General features: G+C 44.5%; 1 protein-coding gene across 3 annotated transcripts in view; it reads right to left on the reverse strand.

Annotated features, from left to right (window-relative positions):
- Positions 1–14040, reverse strand: part of LOC147887359 (G protein alpha subunit 1) — a 49274-nt gene extending 35234 nt beyond the window's left edge. For all 3 annotated transcript variants that reach the window (XM_087394194.1, XM_087394193.1, XM_087394192.1), the window contains exon 1: positions 13756–14040. The gene's annotated coding sequence lies outside the window, so the exon portion shown is untranslated. The remainder of the gene's footprint in view (positions 1–13755) is intronic.
- Positions 14041–16422: the final 2382 nt, after the last annotated feature.

Raw genomic sequence — 16422 nt, forward strand, 5'->3', positions numbered from 1 at the left:
CATATTTTTGCACACGCAAAAAACTCAATACGGGCTATGGTGATGTCATTTGAATCAAAGGGCACCATCAACCAAGATCATGATGTTGCACATCTTCAAGAACCTCATGGGCCAATGTCATTGTCTTTCTTGATACCATCTTGATCTCTTCCAAGAATCGTGTGCAATATCAATATCATCTCTAGTAGTCCATTAACTTCTGAAGAACAATCAATTCTACATTATTGCACAAGAAGTCGAGATGTTCATGGAATTCCCTCGGCCCACAGCAAGCACACCAAAGACTTGGCCAAGATCACAATTCCCATCATGAACCTATTGCAAGAATTGAAGACCATCTCCTACTACCCGGCCATATCTACTACATCCCTAGATATGCAGGCACAATTCCTTGAGGCGTTTCCTCCATGCTTCATGGTACATTTCGACATTAGGGCAGCAGATTGACCAGCAGCTCAACTAAGTTACCGCACATGCATTACCAAACAAAGACAAGTAGCCTATATTCCAGCATGGATATCGGTCGGACAACCAGTATGCATTCTCCACACCACACCGGGGATTTATGGCATATACTCGACACACTGCTGACTTTCAGCCCACCATACTGGGCAGCCTATAACAGGCCTCCCACCCCCCACATTGTATTCATCAGCTTTGAGCAGCTCTCCAAGCCATCTGCTCCATCAGCAAGCCACCCTTTAAGCCCTCATTGCCTCAGCAGGGAGTAGAAGAGAAGGAGCAGTCTGCTGCTCTCCACTCCATCATCTTTAGGAAGGCCTAGCCTTCACTCATTTCTAGAAGAAGCATTCAGCTCTCCTCAATTCTACTGAGCTCAGGTACAGTCATCAGAAATGGTGTAGGAAGGCAGACCAATGGCACCCAGTATTAATTCCCCACACCTTCACTCATGTTTGCATGCACATGCGAATTCTCTCTCTGTTCCACACATTAAGTACAAGTATCTGATGAAAACCAGAGTGTAACCGGGACATCAATGGTGTTTTCAACAAAATCAACATGAAAACTATGGTCGAACACATGGTTTATTGTCCTTGTGGCCAGTGACAAATTAGTGACCATCCAAACTGGTCTATTCAAATGACTGAGCAGGAATCTGAAGGGGCTACAGTAAACAAGGAAGAGGAACTTGACTTTCTTGCATATTTGACAGTGTAGGTCGTACTTGTGCACATGAAACCAAAAAAATAAGCAACAATGCTGAGAATTTCTCTCCTTGAAGCAATTCCACCCAAGTTGAACAATAACATCAGAAGAACAAATCACAAGACAGAGCAAAAAAAACAGGACAATTGGTAGAGAAAGACATGGAAAGATTGGCAACTTCTTCAGATTGACATCTGCTATCACCAGGCTGCAAATATCCCAAGTCAAAGTATTGAGTTGACCATCTAATTGATCATAATTAAAGAGTTTTCCATTTGTGTTAATTATGGTCAAAGAGTTCCTTTAATGGTCAAGAATTGACTATGGTCAAACATACTTGGCTCTAGTCAAGTAAGCCTAATTTCGGTCGGGGAGACTTGGTTTATTACCAAGAGGGTTAACTGCGGTTAACCAGAGAGCTGACTACGGTCAGAGAGTGTTGACTTCGGTCAACAAGACTTGGCATACGCCAAGAGGGTTAACTACGGTTAACCGAGTTGTGCCAACTTCGGTTGGAGGTTTTCCATGAGGGGTCTCTTCTCTTCAAATTCTTAGGAAAAAATCTTATAAATAATGCCCCTATTTTTGCAATCAAGAAATAAAATGTCATATGCCCAAATAGAATACGGGAACTCCAAAATTAGCGGGTCTTAATCTCGGACTATTACTTGTTTTGTCCAGGGGGTTTCCATTTTCTGAGCAAAAACCCCTGAGCAACGAGTGGACAAAAGGTGGGAGGGTCCAAATATATAGGCTCAAGTCATTTTTGGGGAGCAAAAAAATCCAAATTAATTCAAAGAATATGTAAGTAAATATGAAATATTGATAAATAGATATAGATATAAATACACCTTTATATAATATACATATATAATGTCTAAGTGGTGACTTATGTACGACTTTCAAATATCCTTTCTTTTCCTTTCACCATATTTGGATCATGAAATTTTGAGCAAATATCCTCTTTACAGTTCCTCAAGATGACCTAAGAAAAATATATAATACTTTTTTAATAGAGCCTCTAAGTGTATTTTGGTAGAGGAATATGGTTTGAAGAGCTTGCCCCAACCCTATTTTGCCGGCGGAATACCCTTGGAGAGCCTACGCAGAAGGAGTCATAACTTTTGCTCCTTAGCTCAGATTGAGGAACTGTAAAAGGAAAAAATGTTCAAAATCTCATGATCTATGCAATGGTAGGCTTAAAATTACACTTTTTATAGTTATAAAAGAGAAAAGATGTATATGAGAGTTACAACTTCTCCCTAATTCATATTATGGTAAGAAGGAGTTCAATAGAGACCACATTTCCTTAAAAGTACTTAGGTTTGGAGAATTGGGAATATTTTGAAAATCCCTCCCTTGCCTTCCCATATTTGATAATGTATTAAAGATTAATTTATGATCAATGTTGGTCAAAGCCCCCTCAATTATGATCAAGAGTGTTGACTCCGGTCAACCAAAGAATATATATATATATATATATGTTATGTGCGCACATGTGTTCAGTGGGGACGCCCACAGTGACTAGAATTAGTCTAGAGATTATTTGCATGCAAAAACGCTAGACCTTAATGGGTGCCCTGGTTGTGCGCTTTAGTTACTTATTGCAGGTATCAAGTGGGGATGAAAGCCCAAGCGCTATGGAGCCTGACAAGCATCTACGAGGACGTTCACGTGACCAAGCGCTTCGAGGACTCTAGAAGTTGCCCTTTAGTGGCATGTATCTAGTTTTCAGTTAGGAAAGTTGACAAGTGGCATGTTGCCCAAAAAAGAGAGCCTAAGAGCTCTGTAATACTTCCCGTTTTGGATTTTTGAAAATCAGCTTCAACACTGAACTCTCTATGTATTCAAATCCTTCAAGTAATAAAAATGCACAGAGAGCAAGAGAGTTAGAGTGTCTGCAGTTTAATGAGGCTGGATGTTGAATGAAAGACAGGCCAGATTTCATTGGTATCAGAGCTTGGGATTCGCCATCTTCTCAGATGGTGATGATCCAAGAAAGGTTTGACGACGTGTCGTTGGGTGATCAAAAGAACATTGGACCCGTTGATGCTCTATTTTGGCTGCCTGCAAATTTCACCAACAATGGGCTACGGGTTCTGCTTCTCAAGCACTGGTTTTTGGCGTCTAGTGACCATCTACCATTGGATGCACCGATGAAGGCTATACGCGGAGAAAGGAGCATTGACAAAGGCTATATGAAGGACGGTGGCCAAACGAAGTGCAAACGTTCATGGGGTCCTGCAGCTAGCAAGCTAAGCGGGTAGTCAAGAGTGGATTTACGTCGTTCCTTTGAGAGAGCTTTGAGCAGACGATTGCGTGACGCCTCAGGCGGAGAAGCAGCAGGACACAAGTTACCCATGGGTGACAGAAATGTGTTACGTGTGAAGTCTGGCGTGGCACACAGGTGACACGTGGCATGATGACATGGCAGAAGCATGTGCAGAGATGATGTCGCAGACACATGGTAGCTAGCCTGGCAGACTTGTGGTTAAGTTAAATTGACCACGGTTAGGGACTCTGGTTAGAGCCTTAGTCACAGACTAACCAGACCCTCCATCTAACCAGACTGTCTGACTAACTAGACTAGACTGATCCAGTTAGCCAGTTTGGTTCAATTAGTGGTCTAGTTACAAACCAACTAGTCTATCCATCCAACCAGACCAGAAAACACCAGTCTGGTTAGTGTAAGCAGCCGGTTACTCATCTAACACAGCAAAAATCAGACATTTGCAGAAAAAGAATATGCATGCCTTTGAGCAGTGAAAAAGGGGAAAACTGATACATTTTGAATGTCATTTGCGGTAGCCAGAAAAGGGGCACACGGCTTTGAGTTCATGCCTTGAGTTGATAGCCTATACTGGCACAAGTTGTGGGTGCAATACACCTCTTGTTGAGGTATTTTCTCCTTGAAAACAAAGGATGAGTGCATTAGTTCATACACCGTGTATGAGAGAGTTTGCAAATCTCAAGTAAATTGCAGAAATGGCTTCGCAAGGACATGCACAGTCATCCCATGAAGGGAATGCAGCCACTGGCACTCTCAGGCAGGAAGAGGGCATGCAGCCTGATAGGCAAAGCACTTACAGAGAATCGATTGCTCAGTTAGCAGAGGCAAGAAGGGATCCTTTGTTTTGCAAATTAATGCAGTCCCTTCTTGAAGAAGGGCCAGAGAAGCCTCCTACAAGAGCAACTCAGAAGAAAAGTGACAGGAAAAGATCCTTGAGTTCTACTCCTACTCCCTCCTCTGATGATGTATCAAGAAAGAGTAAGAAGCCCCGTCATGAGGGCAGCAGAAAGAGAAGAGAGATGAGTCTATGTCCAAGAAGAAGAAGGCCAAGCATTATCGTAAATCTCCTAGTTCTTCCTCTTCTTCCAGTTCCAGTTCTACTTCCTCATGATTCTCTTTAGAATCATAATCTGGGTCTAGGAAGAAGAAATCAACCAAGAGAAAGCATGCAGCATCAAAGACAGTAAAGAATCAGGGGTTTAAAGATGGTGGAAAGTCCGTCAGATTTTCCACCTTTAATGGCCAGTATGGTCAAGCCGAGAAGGCAATGCAGTTTATAAGGCAATTTGATGCTGCCTTTGGTTCTGAAAATTTCAGCGAGTCTTCCAAGCTTCGAATGGTTGGTTTGCACTTGACTGGTACAGCAAGTGCATGGTGGAATGCCTGAACAGTAAATGGCACAGCTCCCAAGAAGTGGAAGGGCTTCAAGAAAGCCTTCTACAAGCGATTCATGCCCAAACAGTTTGGGGATCAAGTTCTTCTTGCTTGGGAAAGTTTGCATATGACACCCCAGGATACAGTTGAGACTTATGATCAGAAATTTTGGGATTCATATCTGCAAATTTCTCCCTTAAAGAAAGTCTCAGATAAGACCCAACTCTGAAAATATCGGGCGGGACTCAATCCCAAGATTCAGGCCCAAGTGAATACCAAGGATATCACAGACATTTCAGAACTTATGCATGCAGCCAGTGTGACTAGTCTCATGTACATGCAGGATCCTACTACCATGCCTTCACTTCAGGCCAGTGTACCGGGGGATAAAAAGCCAGCGACCCTTAAGTTTGAAATAAGAGAGTTTCCCAAGGCTCAGAAGAGGGGACTTCAGCCTCAGAAGCCGAGGGGAAACCAGGTACAAAGGCCCTATAAGGGAAGACCACAATTTACCCCTGAACAGATTGAAACTTTCAGGAAAGAGGGTAAATGCTTCAGAGGCAAAGAGGGGCATGTGGCTGACCAGTGCCCATAAAATCCTTCGACTCTGAAGGGAAAAGAGGCAAAGAAGCCACGGGGACCAGACAAGCCAATGGTAGGAGAAATTCCTGACATATTGGGTCATGTTTCAAACCCAGAGAAACGAGAATTGCTGCTATCATGGGGCAAAGTCAGAGACCAGCAAGCGCTGATTTTATTTGATCCAAGGGCTACCAATAATTTTATATCAGAGGATTTAGCCTTGAGGCTGGGAGTAAAGACAGAGGAGTTGGGCAAGGCTCTGGATGCCGACCACATGTTCTGTGGGAACCTTGTGCCAATCACTCCCTTGATAGGGAAGCTCCGTCTTCATGTACAAAGTTATGTGGATCACTAAAACTTCTTCATTCATGATGTAGTCTTGGGTATGCCTTGGTTCCATCGCAAGGCAGTGAAGTTGACTCTTCCTGAAAGAGTGTTGGAGTTTGTACATAGGGGCAAAGTATACCGTGTGGTTGCTAGGAATAGAGGGGAAACTATTCCCATTGTATCAAATAGATCTGTTGGAAAAGAAATAAAGTCTCCAGTTTCAGCTTACATGGTTTTTGTAAAAAAGAGAGATATGGAAATGCATGCTGAAATAAGTGAGGCAGATCAGAATAAATTTCAGTTTCTTGAAAATTTTAAAAATTGCTTTTCTGATGCTTTGCCAGGGGAGCTACCCCCTGAGAGACCTGAGGATCATGGCATAGAACTCATTCCTCGCAGTGAGCCATCCAATAGGCCCCCATACAGAGTTAGTGCAACACAGCGAGAGGAGATTATGGCTCAGGTGGAGGACTTGTTGTCCAAGGGGCTGATTCAGCCCGGTTCTTCTCCTTTTTGCCCCCCTGTACTGCTAGTACAGAAGAAAGATGGTTCATTTCGTATGTGCGTCGATTATCGCGCTCTTAATAAAATGACCATCAAGAATAGATTTCCTATTCCGCGCATTGATGATGTGCTGGATCACTTAAATGGGGCTTTAGTTTTCAGCAGGATAGACTTAAAGAGTGGCTATCACCAAGTGAGGATACAACCTTAGGATGTGCATAAGACAGCGTTCCGCACTACTTTTGGGTTGTATGAATATCTAGTGATGCCTTTTGGATTGACTAATGCCCCAGCTACTTTCATTAAGATGATGGATCGCATCTTCCGACCCTACAGATAGTTCACTGGTACCTTCTTTAATGACATAGTTGTCTTTTCTAAGTCCGAAGAAGAGCATAAGGAACATCTTGCCACAGTGTTTCAAGAGCTGAGAAATCAGCAGCTCTATGCAAACAGCAAGAAAAGTGAATTCTTCCTGGAGGAAATCCATTACTTGGGGCATATAATATCCAAAGATGGGATACGGATGGATCCGGCAAAGATTCAAGCCATTCAAGAATGGCCAGAGCTGAAAATTGTGCGTGAAGTCCGAAGTTTCCTAGGCCTGTGTTCTAACTACAGAAGATTTATAAGGCATTTTGTGGATATAGCCGATCCAGTCCACGATCTTACTAAGAAATATGTGGGCTTCAGATGGGGAATTCCTCAAAAGACAGCCTTCACCACACTCAAAAGAGAGGCTGACCCACAGAGCCAATCTTAATAGTTCCACATTTGTATCAGTCATTCGAGGTGGATTGTGATGCTTGTGGGGAATGTGAGTTCGCTTACAATAAGACAGTTCACAGCTCTACAGGGAAAGCCCCCTTTGAGGTCATCCATAGGAAGGTGATTCTGCCACCTATCCTAAGGACCAAAGATGAAATATTTGCAGCTGATCAGTTTGTGAGAGATCTCCAGACAGCTTTCAGCCAAGTCCGGACAGCAATTGAAAGGTCTCAAGAAAAGCATAAAAGAGCTGCAGATAAGCATAGGAGACAGTTAAATCTCAAGGAAGGAAATTGGGTACTTTTGAAGTTCGAGAAAGCTAGGCTCCGCAAGTTTAAAGGCAAACTGAAAGTGTATGCAAAGTTATCTCCCAGATACTATGGCCCTTTCAGAGTTACAGAAAAGATTAGTGAGGTTGCATACAGGTTAGCATTGCCAGAGCATTGGAGGATTCATAATGCTTTCCATGTGAGTCTTCTAAAGAAATTACAGAGGCCAAAGCCTAAAGAGCCAATAGCAAAGGATCCACCAAAAGTGGATGAGCTGGAGGAGGTCCTTCAGCCAGAGCAGATTGTATACCATACTATACGCAAAGGCCCTCAGGGCAAAGAATTTTATAGGGATCTTGTAAAATTCAAGAATTATTCAGCAACGCACAACCATGGCACCCATTAATGGTTTGCATGCAAATATCTCTAGACTAATTCTAGTCACTGTGGGAATATCTAGATGATCCAGGAATATGCCCAAACTCATCCAGGAACATAGTGCAGTTTCAATCCGATGATAGTCACTCATAAGGTTGAAAACCATAAACTCCATCATGCATAGCTTGTCAAAATGTATCCTTGTCTATTAAGAAGGTAGATCCATCTGAAGTAAAAGACACTAAATTCAGATGCCCACATCTGCGTTGCAATTCCTCAAATATATAGCACACGAATGAAAACCTCGGGAGATCCTGTATCACACATAAGCTGATACAGTTTTGAGTCACAATAGACTTCACCATTTCTACAAAGTAGGCTGCAGTCGTAACTCCAATACTAGGAGCCCCAAATGTGAGTTTGCAAATCATCGTATCCTTAAGAATCATGGGCATGATAATTACAGCAGAAGGGATCTTGTAAAAATGTGAAAGGTAGCCTCTTACAGAATCTATTTTCAAGGGAAACTCAAGCTTTCTTGCCTAGCAGTTGACAGGTTCCTCTAGCCAGGATTCTATTACCGTCCGCTAGAGACTAAAATATGGTCTATGGGACCCTGTTGGAAAGGTCACCTCCCCATCTGTAAGCCCCCAAATGACGAGAGCGTGGGGGAGGGAGACCTAGGGCAGAAGATGCCCAGAGAAGAGAAAGAGAGGGGGCTGCCACATGGGCAGCACCTCATAAGAAAAGAAAACCTTGTGCAGGAAAGATGTCGGGGGCATGTAGCCCTGGATATGGCCTGGCAAGACAAAGCTTCATGGCAGGCGTACGGACTGCAACAGATCCCCATGAAAGGTGCGATGACTCAGCAGGATGTACGGGGCAGTACAGCGCAGGACACGGGGCTGGAAAGAGCCTGGCAGAGGGCAGAACCAGCAGGCCTGGTGGAGCAGCAAATTGGGCTGCCAGTGGGCAGTGGCATGCCTTATATAGGCTGGGCTCCTGCCTAGATTGGAGGGCCAAAAGCCCTAGAAGCGTGGGCCAAAGGGCCCTAGTTTTGTGAGCCTTCACCACACTCAAAAGAGAGGCTGACCCACAGAGCCAATCTTAATAGTTCCACATTTGTATCAGTCATTCGAGGTGGATTGTGATGCTTGTGGGGAATGTGAGTTCGCTTACAATAATACAGTTCACAGCTCTACAGGGAAAGCCCCCTTTGAGGTCATCCATAGGAAGGTGATTCTGCCACCTATCCTAAGGACCAAAGATGAAATATTTGCAGCTGATCAGTTTGTGAGAGATCTCCAGACAGCTTTCAGCCAAGTCCGGACAGCAATTGAAAGGTCTCAAGAAAAGCATAAAAGAGCTGCAGATAAGCATAGGAGACAGTTAAATCTCAAGGAAGGAAATTGGGTACTTTTGAAGTTCGAGAAAGCTAGGCTCCGCAAGTTTAAAGGCAAACTGAAAGTGTATGCAAAGTTATCTCCAAGATACTATGGCCCTTTCAGAGTTACAGAAAAGATTAGTGAGGTTGCATACAGGTTAGCATTGCCAGAGCATTGGAGGATTCATAATGCTTTCCATGTGAGTCTTCTAAAGAAATTACAGAGGCCAAAGCCTAAAGAGCCAATAGCAAAGGATCCACCAAAAGTGGATGAGCTGGAGGAGGTCCTTCAGCCAGAGCAGATTGTATACCATACTATACGCAAAGGCCCTCAGGGCAAAGAATTTTATAGGGATCTTGTAAAATTCAAGAATTATTCAGCAACGCACAACCATGGCACCCATTAATGGTTTGCATGCAAATATCTCTAGACTAATTCTAGTCACTGTGGGAATATCTAGATGAATCCAGGAATATGCCCAAACTCATCCAGGAACATAGTGCAGTTTCAATCCGATGATAGTCACTCATAAGGTTGAAAACCATAAACTCCATCATGCATAGCTTGTCAAAATGTATCCTTGTCTATTAAGAAGGTAGATCCATCTGAAGTAAAAGACACTAAATTCAGATGCCCACATCTGCGTTGCAATTCCTCAAATATATAGCACACGAATGAAAACCTCGGGAGATCCTGTATCACACATAAGCTGATACAGTTTTGAGTCACAATAGACTTCACCATTTCTACAAAGTAGGCTGCAGTCGTAACTCCAATACTAGGAGCCCCAAATGTGAGTTTGCAAATCATCGTATCCTTAAGAATCATGGGCATGATAATTACAGCAGAAGGGATCTTGTAAAAATGTGAAAGGTAGCCTCTTACAGAATCTATTTTCAAGGGAAACTCAAGCTTTCTTGGCTGGGCTCCTGCCTAGATTGGAGGGCCAAAAGCCCTAGAAGTGTGGGCCAAAGGGCCCTAGTTTTGTGAGCCCTTGAAGGGCTGTTTTGGGGCAGACTGGTCGGCCCAAATAGACCAGCCAGTCGGCCCATTTATGGCTGGCTGGTCGGTTATTTCAAGGGGCCCTTGGGGCCTATAAAAGCAGAGGCCACAAGCCTCATTTCACATCCAGCAAGTCAGCAAACAGAGGAGCAGCAGGAGCAGCAGAAGCCTAATCGTTGGGCCTACATCCAGGAGGCAAAGCGGGGCCAGAGTTGCTGCAGACTGGCTGAGATCTTTGGACGGAAAGTCTACTTACGCTCGAGGTGGAGCACGCGGGCTCGAGTCTAGAGATAGCCAACAGATAAGAGAAAGACCTTGTGGTAAGATCAGAGGACCACACCATTGGTGGGACTCTGGATCTCTCTCTCTTGTATTGTGTCCATAGTTTTGGACGGAAATATATATTTTGGTGGTTTCTCTATCTGGCTGGTTCATTGTCTATTGATGAGTCTACACACCTATTTTATGCACATAAGTAAAGAAGTTTGTGATTCCACACCCACACCGCACACTGTGTGAGCTCCTGGGCATTACTATAAGTCTTCCGCTGCGTGTACCCTCTGTTGGGTCATTTTTAACATGGTATCAGAGCCCAAGTAGGAGGCTCACAGGTATGGGAGCCTAAAGGCGAAGAAGGAGATACGGTACATAGCCATTTGACAAAGGTCAAGGTGGTGAGGGATCAGCTAGCAGCAATTGGTCAGAAGATAGACTCATGCCATTTAGCCTTGATGGTACTGAGGAGATTGCCTCGGAGTTTCAAGAGCTTTGTTACGACTATGACAGCAGGACAGAGGACCAAACCGTTGACGTTTGAGGAGTTGGGTCCATTACTGCTATAGGAGGAAGCTTGGGAGAATCTCTACAACGAGGACAAAGATGACAAGGCGATGCTAGCGAAGGATTCCGCTGGCAAAGGAAAGGGCAAGCCTAACGGTGGCAAATCCAAGAAAGACGACTCTAACGACGAGGGGGCTTCTAAGAGGAAGCAGAAGAAGAAGTGCTTCTACTGTGATACTCCAGGACATTTTGCAAAGGACTGCAGAAAGAAAAAGGCGAATCAAAAAAACAAAAAGGAGACTGACACAGATTCAGAGAGAGAGGCCAAAGCAAATGTGGTAATCAAAGAGTTGTTCCTGGTGACATCACCGAGTGTTACCGAGGTCAGATATGTTGATCCAGAAATCACAGTGAGGATGTCTGACATAGAGATGTGGGTCGACGAGGAGTCAAATGCCTTTGTGAAGGTGAAGGACAGCATGGAGTGCTTGGTACCTTCCAAGTGTGTGGCTGTCGACACTAACACGAGGGTGGATTCCATGGAGGGCCCTGGGGTCTCATGGTCAGATGGATGCTGGAGTTCAGAAGGGGACAGTACAGGATTACACAGGCACTTGGTAGGTGCCTCAATGAGAGTTTGCTTTCAGGGCAAACATTCAGGCAGTACAACAGTCTGGTATGTATTTGATATTTTGCATTTGAGCCTTTATAGCATGTTGTGGAGAGACTATGCTCTTCATTTGTCTCAGATGATACCAGATTGGAAGGAATTGGCCTTCTTCGAAGGCAGAAGGGGAAATATTGGTGCTTCTTCAAATCTGGGACGCAGATTGCTTGAAGGTGATGGACAAAGAGTACTGAAGCCAGAAGAGTAGCTGCTTGAGAACTCAGCGAGAGTTCATGGTCCAGGTTATCTGGAAATATTCACTGGTTGCAAACCTTGCCAAAGGAAGGACGGGTTGAAACAGACCCTCAGAGCATGGTTCCTGGAAGACTCTAGGTTGTTCACTCATTATGAGGGGGACAACTGGAAGATCGTGATGGCTGGATTGCTCGAGTTCAGAGGCAGGAACGTGACTGAAGAAGGTGATACCAGGAGGTGCTACCAAAGATGGACCTGTGTACCAGGATGGTGTGCGGAAGCGGAACCAGACCTGGTGGAGCAGGAGCCACTGGATGAAAAGCCAGGAAAAGATTTCGACACCGAAAGGTTCCAAAGGACTACAACCAGGGAGTTACTGGAGCATTGTCATCGACGTGTTGGCATTGGGCCGAGATGTGTCAATGAGAGGGGGTGTTGGAAAGGTCACCTCCCCATCTGTAAGCCCCCAAATGAGGAGAGCGTGGGGGAGGGAGACCTAGGGCAGAAGATGCCCAGAGGAGAGAGAGAGAGGGGGCTGCCGCACGGGCAGCACCTCATAAGAAAAGAAAACCTTGTGCAGGAAAGATGGCAGGGGCATGTAGCCCTGGATATGGCCTGGCAAGACAAAGCTTCATGGCAAGCGTACGGACTGCAACAGATCCCCATGAAAGGTGCGATGACTCAGCAGGATGTACGGGGCAGTACGGCGCAGGACACGTGACTGGAAAGAGCCTGGCAGAGGGCAGAAGCAGCAGGCCTGGTGGAGCAGCAAATTGGGCTGCCAGTGGGCAGTGGCATGCCTCATATAGGCTGGGCTCCTGCCTAGATTGGAGGGCCAAAAGCCCTAGAAGTGTGGGCCAAAGGGCCCTAGTTTTGTGAGCCCTTAAAGGGCTGTTTTGGGGCAGACTGGTCGGCCCAAACAGACCAGCCAGTCGGCCCATTTAGGGCTGGCTGGTCGGTTATTTCAAGGGGCCCTTGGGGCCTATAAAAGCAAAGGCCACAGGCCTCATTTCACATCCAGCAAGTCAGCAAACAAAGGAGCAGCAGGAGCAGCAGAAGCCTGATCTTTGGGCCTACATCCAGGAGGCAAAGCGGGGCCAGAGTTGCTGCAGACTGAGCTCACTTGGAGCTGAGCGTAGGCTGTCTACTAGTTCAGCAAGGTGCTGAGATCTTTGGACGGAAAGTCTACTTACGCTCGAGGTGGAGCACGCGGGCTTGAGTCTAGAGATAGCCAACAGATAGGAGAAAGACCTTGTGGTAAGATCAGAGGACCACACCATTGGTGGGACTCTGGATCTATCTCTCTTGTATTGTGTCCATAGTTTTAAACGGAAATATATATTTTGGTGGTTTCTCTATCTGGCTGGTTCATTGTCTATTGAAGAGTCTACACACCTATTTTATGCACATAAGTAAAGAAGTTATGTGATTCCACACCCACACCGCACACTGTGTGAGCTCCTGGGCATTACTATAAGTCTTCCGCTGCGTGTACCCTCTGTTGGGTCATTTTTAAAAACCTGATCAGGAGTACAACGCAAGAAAAGGTGATGAGACGGGAATTCAGACAACATAAGGCTTCAACTTAAAGGGAAGCAACGAGTGGTGGAGGGTCAATGGCAACGATGAAAAGGCCATGGTAGGATTGGGACCTTTAAGTGCTGCTTTTCAGCTGAATTTCCTGAATTCCCCGAGGAGGCATGCCACGGCCGACAGGCCGAGTTTTTTGTAAAAGCAGCTTTCACGGTAATGTCGCTAGCAGGAGCAGGTCTTCTGTCCCTGCACTTGCACGATCTAAGTGCGATTGTGCACAAGGGGCTCGCCTGAAATCAAAGGCAGCTTTTGAAAACTTGGAGGGATCGAGTCGTCCTTTTCCATAGTTTGCAATCAAACAAACTAGCTTGCGCGGAAATACTTGAAAAGATATTATGAACGAAAGAGTAAGAAGCCACGGTGGCACAAGTAGGCCGCATTTGCTGAGGAGAAGCCATGTGGCGAACATGTGCAGAAAATTTGCAGCGGTTAGAATCGAAGGCAATTCCAATGCGTGGGAGGGAAGAGAGAGACCTGAGGAGTGGAGATAAGAATTCGTGGAGGTGCGATCAGGAAGCGCTGAAGCTCTGCAAAAGTAGAAGCTACAAAAAGCCAGGAAATTGCTGCTGAACGAAGCTCACAAGGAAGGGAGGAATGCGAGAGGCGAAATGAACTGGAGGAATGAAATGGGAAGGGAGGAGGAGATGCCCTAATTGGGATGAGGAAGAAGACGAGAGCTTGCAAGTGAACTGATCGATTGATAGATTGTTTAATATGGAGCTCTCAGTCAAACACGAAGAAGCGACTGGCTCTTTAAAAGAAGAGGAACCATGTCCTCTCTTTCCTCTTTTCTTTTGTTGTACGGCACGACTACATTTTATTACACCCACGACTTTTTCGGGGCCCCCCCCGCCCCCTTTAGTCAACCTACCCTACTCACCCGCCCGGCCCACTCACAAGGAAAACAAGATTAATTTCATTCACTTCGCCTGCCCGAAATGGCGCGTGGAAAAAGAGGCGAATTGAAAGAGAGAAAGAGAGAGAGAGAGAGAGAGAGAAGAAGAAGAGAGAGAGAGAGAGAGAGAAGGGAGAGAAAAAGATGGAGGGTTTCAAGGGGTAAAAATAGCAAGATGAGGATTTTAAGGGATACAAATAGCAAGTGCAACGTGGCCCAAAAGAGGAAATTTAAGCTTTTACTTTTGTACAAAAACACTTTTTTGTGATTGGAAAACAAGCACCAGTCATTATACCCCCTCTAGGGTAGGCCAAAAGGAAGAAGAAGGTGGGCAAGTGGGGTGATTCACTAGCACTCAAGTTACATATATATGACCACCTACTAGCGCTTCTTTACCACAACAAGTGTGATTGGCCTTGTGGAAAGAGGTGATAAGGCAGCCTTTGATCACCAGTCATAGCTATCCGTGGCCAAAAAAAATTATGTGGGTGGCCTTCGTACTAAAAATCATGTTCAAACGACCAAGTCTTAAGTAGGCCAACGACCCTTTTTTCCATTTTTCCATTTTTGTTTCACATCTGGGCAAGTGGTCTAAACCCACCCTCAAAAGGCATGCCCATCCACGTAGTTTCCATCGTCTACACCACCGTCCTGCATCACACTCTCTTTCTAAGAATCTACCGCTTTATGCTCGTGTGTGGGTGTTGGGATACTTAGCAATGATTGCCTCCCTGACATCCCCACACAATTTAGCACGAACACCATGCATGACCTCACAATGATTTAATTAACCACCATGCTTAGTTACCCTAGCCCTGCCCCCCCCCCCCCCCCCCGAGGTTTCAATTGAAGATCATGCCACCACCCCTTCCTACAATGCAAGCACAAGCCTCCGAAGGGCACATGCTCTCCATATGAAATGAGATGCACCATAGGGCCATCTCCTCTAATCATCACAATAGGATCATTGTCCCATGTTGCCACCACTTACCACTACATCTCACAAAGACACGCCTTGCATCCCATGAACCATGGTGAATGAACCTTGCTAATATGTGCAATGATCATGCTACCCCATGGGGTGCCCTTCACAAGCCCAATTTGTTTGCATCCCAAGTACAATGGGATCACCTTCCTTGAGATTAACGATGCTTCCTTGAGGTTAACGATGATTACCTTGCCATTACCACCAAGAACCTAAGCTGGGTTAAATGGTTAAGCCCTCTTGGGAGGGACAATGTGAATTGCCACCCTTATTACCTAATAGCCTTTGACTTTTTCACGTACAACTTTCTTTAAAAAGAAGGATATTCCTCTTCACATCTAGGATTCACACTTAGAGCTTACCACAAAGCTAGTGCCTACCCCTCATTATTTGTGAAGTTTATAAACACGTGTTTTATCTTTGAAAGAAGCTTTTGACCCATCAAGGTGCGTGCATTTTCTTTCAAAAGCAAGGGGGAGAAAAAAACAAAGTCAATGATTATCTAGGGTTGTGGGAGATATCTTCATTTGCATGACTTTTCACTATCTATTTCTACAAAATAGCTTCTCTTTGAAAACAAGAGCTTTAGACAACCACACTAATAAAAGATAGTTTCAATATCACTCTTCATATGATGCTTTCCTTTATTGCCCTTCATCTACACTCCTGACCTAGGGTACCTTGAAGCCTATCATGTTATCCCTCTCAAGATAATGTCAATAGGTGATTCTATGTTAGGCTAAATAAATCCCTCCCCCATTGTTTTGTTCAAATAACAATCATGTCCATTGTTTTTTCAAGCTATCCTACTCCCCCTTGCATAGAAGTGTCTCTCTTTTTTAATAATATGTGTTGTCCAAAGTAAGGTAGCTTTCACACTTTGGTTTTATGTTCTGGATCTTATTTTCAAACTTGATGTGAAATCTCCTAGCTCCACCTTAGACATCATAGTACGCCTAGTTCAATTATTGCAATGATTCGTTCCCATATGTGCCTTATTGAATTACAAGTAAATCTATTCCTTGTGTGTGAAAGACTACATTTACTTAGACTTCCATTCCACCTCATTCACCTCTGAGCAAATATGAAATAATATACAAAGCTCAAAGTACGATAAAAAACTTCAAATATTTTATGTATTTTTGAACATGGATGTTGAGATATTACCATATATATATGATTGTTGTCAATACATAGGTCAAAGTACCATGAAAAATTACAAATATTTTATATATGTTTGAATATGTAGATGTTGAGATAT

The sequence above is a fragment of the Dipteris shenzhenensis genome, chromosome 23 (genome assembly GCF_047967505.1).
Source record: "Dipteris shenzhenensis isolate YYH24624 ecotype China chromosome 23, Dip_SZ_1.0, whole genome shotgun sequence".
Lineage (NCBI taxonomy): Eukaryota > Viridiplantae > Streptophyta > Polypodiopsida > Gleicheniales > Dipteridaceae > Dipteris > Dipteris shenzhenensis.